The sequence below is a fragment of the Rhincodon typus genome, unplaced genomic scaffold (assembly GCF_021869965.1).
Source record: "Rhincodon typus isolate 14 unplaced genomic scaffold, sRhiTyp1.1 hic_rhity00001390, whole genome shotgun sequence".
Classification (NCBI taxonomy): domain Eukaryota; kingdom Metazoa; phylum Chordata; class Chondrichthyes; order Orectolobiformes; family Rhincodontidae; genus Rhincodon; species Rhincodon typus.
The window spans coordinates 15,607-20,696 of NW_025967028.1; the positions used below are offsets into that span (position 1 = coordinate 15,607).

The 5,090-nt window shown below is 38.2% G+C and overlaps 1 long non-coding RNA gene across 1 annotated transcript in view; it reads left to right on the forward strand.

Annotated features, from left to right (window-relative positions):
- The window catches only part of LOC125481237, a 17,369-nt gene extending 15,436 nt beyond the window's left edge, over window positions 1-1,933 (forward strand). Inside the window, exon 3 of the long non-coding RNA XR_007261256.1 lies at window positions 1-1,933. This exon is cut by the window's left edge and continues 929 nt beyond it. This is a non-coding gene — a long non-coding RNA (uncharacterized LOC125481237).
- Window positions 1,934-5,090: the final 3,157 nt, after the last annotated feature.

Consider the following 5,090-nt stretch of genomic DNA (forward strand, 5'->3'; position numbering starts at 1 on the left):
ATCACACCCCAACCCCCTCAATAACGATCAAATTAAAACAGGAATGGAGTCTATTCTGATGTCCTCATGGATGGATAGCTTGTCAAGAGCCACTCCACTTGTAACTGGTTTGCTTATATCACTTCCAACATGTGGGAGAGGCTGGCAAAATTACTTCCAGTTTATTATCATTTTACATTCCTTTTTCTTCCTCAAAAAAAAAGGAGATACAGTTTGGAATTGTACAAAATGAGCAGATATGCCATATTAATGAATTCATGCTTCTATATCTATTTTCTCTCTGAAAAGACTTTTAATGACTGACTTTATGCAGCGTGTTATTCACATCACTCATGGCAATGTGCAGTGGATCTGAGTTAATTATGATGGGCTTTCATACAAAACAACTAGTAAAGCCCTGACAAAATGCCAGCTAATAAAATTCAGAACTGTCAGCATTAAAACATTGCTCCAAGCACGTCTCTAATTAATATTTTATCACTTTCTGTGTAACTCAATAGGGAGTAGGTCTGAAGTGCCCATGAACTTATGCAAATGAAGGAACAAGACAATTGTTGTTAACTAAAGCAGGAAAAAGGTGTAATTAACATATTAATTGTATTTTACTGTGAAAATCTTAAAAATCAAACTATTTAGAAGTGTTGCAGAATTTGGCAAATATTTAAGGCATCCCACAGTTGTTATGGATAGAAAGAAATTACATTGACTGAGGTATATTTCATTCATTGCCACTGTATAAACTTGCAACAGTCATAGATCATATTCACTCCTATTGTGTAGAATGAAAAATGGATAAAAGTCCTTTCTGTTCTTTCAACTTAAAATCTTTCCTTATCAGAACTACATTACGGTCGACCAAAATTCAACTCTCTCCCACTGAGCAGAATTCCAATGGAAAATACCTCCTCCTATTCAACAAAGTAACCACACATTCCACACTATTGTGTCCCCAAAGATAACAATTTAGATTTTACATCCAAAATCTTTTTAGAACATAAACAAAATTAAAAATGTACTGGTTTGAACTTGTAGGTGCTTCCTAAGTTTGAATTGAGAGCTGCCAGTGCAACTTCACAGCATGGACTGGTTGGACCAAAGGGTCTGCTTTCGTGCAGTATGACTCAAAGACTTAACTAGTCTTTCTGCAATTAATGGCTACAACAGCTATTAAAGGGTTCAAGGTTTGTGGCAAAGCTCAGCAGTGATTGATGCATGCCAGTAATAGAAGTGGCAAGGCAACCAAAGTGCACGGATGGATGAAACTTAAAAGACATCCATTCTTTCTCTACTGTGCTACATTGTCATCTGGCTCAATCCCATAGCTGACATATTAAAGTATACAACAAAACTGGGACAGTGAAGAACAATTTTAACCAATAGCAGATTTGGAAATTTTCCCTCAAAATGGATGAAATTTCAGCCTGAGCCACTTTCACTCTTGGACCTCAAAATTTGTTGGCCAGAGGTCAACTGGCTGGAAGGTTGACCGAGAGCAACAGAGGCCTGATTTTGCATGTAGCTCCTCGAGAAGGACCCCAGATCTTCCTAGCATCCAAGAAGATTACAACTATAGAATTGTGCCTTCAGGTACATTGAGCACAATGGCAGTAATTCAAGTCAAAATGTCATTGCGGTTCCACTTACATCATAGGACAGTAATTCCCATTTATTACTGACGCTTGTGCTAAAGTCAAAGAATGTGCCTCAGCTCCCGGAGAAAAAGAGCCTGGTTAATCTTGTGGCAAGCAGGAATAGTGACAAAAAAAAAGGTAAATTTTCAACTACATGGCTTTCCCTTACAACAAAATCAGAATGGATTAAAAATCAGCCTTAGCAAGAGAATGTATGACTTGAATGTTCAGACCACTGCGCTAAATATTCTGGACCTGATAATAAAGATCAAAAAAAAGGAAAGTTTTTTTTCTCCCCAAAATTGGCCTGTGTTTTCATCTGTTATTTTACCTTTCACAGGAGATTACATGGCTTTTGTCTGTACAGAATTTGTTTATTGAGATGGGCTGGGTTGATCAAAAAGATCTTTCATTTTTTTAAGATTTAAACCTCACCTGTAAGTACCAAATGTGGATCGATGTTTCAGGGCACTAAGGGAGGAAGCTGCAATATCAAAATGTAAAAGTTTGCATGGTACTTTTTGAAGATAAGTAGCCTAGTTCCCTGATATCACAGCCAACATTTATCTCCCAGACACGTCATTAAAATAATTATACAGCTAGTATCTCATTGCAATTTGTTAATAAATGATACTTATTTTAGTAATTGGCTGCGCAGCACTTTGGAACATCCTGAGGTTAGGGAAAGGCACTACATAAATGCAAGTTTTTTTTGTTCAAGAATGGTCTCTGAAAGCTTAACGAGCTAAAGCAGTGCAGATATTTATGTTGCCTAATGGTACGCAGTGAATCAAACCGTTTAAGCCATCTTTCTGGATGATCTTCAAAACCCAGAGGACGAACACAACAGAGGAGGCCTAGTAATGCATAGGTGTGAGAAGTGATACTATTCAGAGCACTACAGAATTCTCATGGAGTTAGTTGATATAGAATGACATGACTTGACAGAAAATTTGCTTCTCTTTGTAAAAAACACAAATGAACAATCCCTAGAAATAAATGAGATTCTCTCTCAGTGGCAACCTGAACTAGGACATTCTAAACTGGAAACTCTTACCCCTTTGTCTATGCAAGCTTTAGTTATGGCTATCAAATGGCTGGCAGCATGAAGCAAGTTAGAAGTGGTACTCATCTGGGGGCTGCCTTCTTTAAATGGGGCAAGATCAGGGAAAATAGAGGAACACCAGGAAAAAAGTTTGCACGCAATCACTAAGTGCTAACCATCTGTTTGTCCTCTGGGATCAATAAATTGCTCTCACTTGTCATAGGTCAAATCCTTTTCCAATCTATTTAGTTAATGCATGATATCTGAACTAACACTTTTTAACAAGATTAATGAACTCCTTAAAATCATTTATGTGATCTTTGTCAATCTGTGACTCACAAACCTTATAATTTAAGGTGATGAAAATGGCAATTTGCATGGTGCGGGTAAGCTTACAAACAGCAGATATGCTGGCAAAGCCAAAGACAGAAACTCTTCATTAAAAAAAAACCAAAAAAGAACTGTGGATGCTGCAAATCAGAAACAAAAATAGAGATTGCTAGAAAAGCTCAGCAAGTCTGGCAGCATCTTTTAACATTTCGGGTCGAGTGACCCTTCCTCAGGGTCAGTTGACCCAAAAAATTAATTCTGATTTTTCTTCACAGATGCTGCCTGACCTGCTGAGCATTTTCCAGCAATTTCTATTTTTGTTACGGACATCGTCCACGTGATTGGCATTGATTTAACTGAACAAGAGGGGATCTTTTCATCCTTTGCAGAAGTTGTTGCAGTAGGAAAGATTGGCATCATACTGGAGATTACATGCTGTGGCTTCTGTTCACTGACCCCCAGTGTGACGATATGCTCCTTTCAGAGGGATTTGCCTGTCCTGTTTCTCTTAAGGAGAGGTATTATGAACCTGGTGCCGAGGTGTCTATTCCAGGGAAAGCAGGTAAATAGCTTTGAAGAAGCACGAGTGGGTGGAGTCAGACTCACACAGACCCAGGGTTTTAGTTTTGCGTTCAGTTGTTGAAGTTGGGTTTTTGGAGCTGAAGCTGCTGCAAAAAGCTGGAGCTCTTTCTCCGCTTCTGGATCATCCCAGAGTTCCTTCTCTTAGAAGGGAGGAAATAGCAAGTGGGGGAAATCTGTTTTGCTGAATTTACCTTTGCCGAGGGTGTGTGTGCAGGGTGCTGCTGTACTTAAATGTGGGTGAGTAGTAGATAAATAATATTAAGTATTTCAACAAAATTTAAGTTGTAGCAATAAAGTGTGTTTTGCTTAAACCCTAGTAGTGTGGCCAATCAAATCCCATTTGGAATATAGCACCTTACACTTGCCTGAAATAAGATAAAAGTTAGGGTCTAGGCTGGCTGCTCGAGGGGGTTTGGTCTGATCCTTAACACCAGCAATGAAAGAACTAGGGACATTGTGTTCCGAGACTTTTTTTAAATATAAGGATTGATATGTTGAGTTTGGGAAACTTGGTCAGCACAGATGCGTTGGATCGAACGGCCTGTTTCTGTGCTGTATGTCACTATGACTATGATATATTAAAGCACGAACCTAGCTAAATGTGTGTTATAGTTTTTCAGTAGCCTGGAAGGTATTTGGTGGGGCTGACTTTGAAATAAATAAAGTGTGCATTTTTATAATGTTTGTGCATACAAAAAAATTGAAAGGCACCAAGCACTGAAACAATAGGGTCACTACATTTGAATTTTAAGGGGAATTGTTGACGAATAAAGTAAATAGCACTCGAGTTATTGTCACTTCAGGAAATCTTACTGTGTGCAGCAACTTTGAATACAAAAACAAAAACAAAAACAAACATTCTTTAAAAAAATGTGTTTAATAGAGGAGTAACCAGGCATGGTTGCTGAGTCAAAGAATGAGTTGTGATCAATAGCTTGGTCAAAAGGGCATGTTTTAAACAGTGACTTAAAAGATGAGGGGTGTGGGGAGCTAAAAGGGTTTAGAGGGAGAATTCCAAAAGCTGGAGGTTGAGATTGTTTAAAACCATTGCCAAGGACAAAGACACTACTCACTGTCTTCAACACACTGACAATTTTTAGGCAAGGCACAGATGTTCAGGAATGCTTGGTACCTCATTAACATCTCCTTTTAAAGTAAATTGCACAGCATTAAACCAACCAATCAATTCAGGTGCAGCTAATCCAACCAAGTATTTTGTAATCAACAATTTTTTCTCAAGTATTTGTTCTGTTATCCCTGCCAAGTTTCAGTGGAGTTCTAATTCTCTGCTTCATGTTCCAGCTCTGCTGTTCTTATTCAGACACTTGTGTTTGAGAGAAAAAGATTGCAGTAAACAAGCTATGCAGATTAATCAGTGTGCGTTTCTAGACAAAGTACAAGTGGCACTACGCCAGTGTTCTCCTGAAGGATTTGGTTTTTTTTAAGTTCTCAATAGTTTGTTTAGTATCAGAACTTTAAAATCATGCAAAAATCATTCAAAG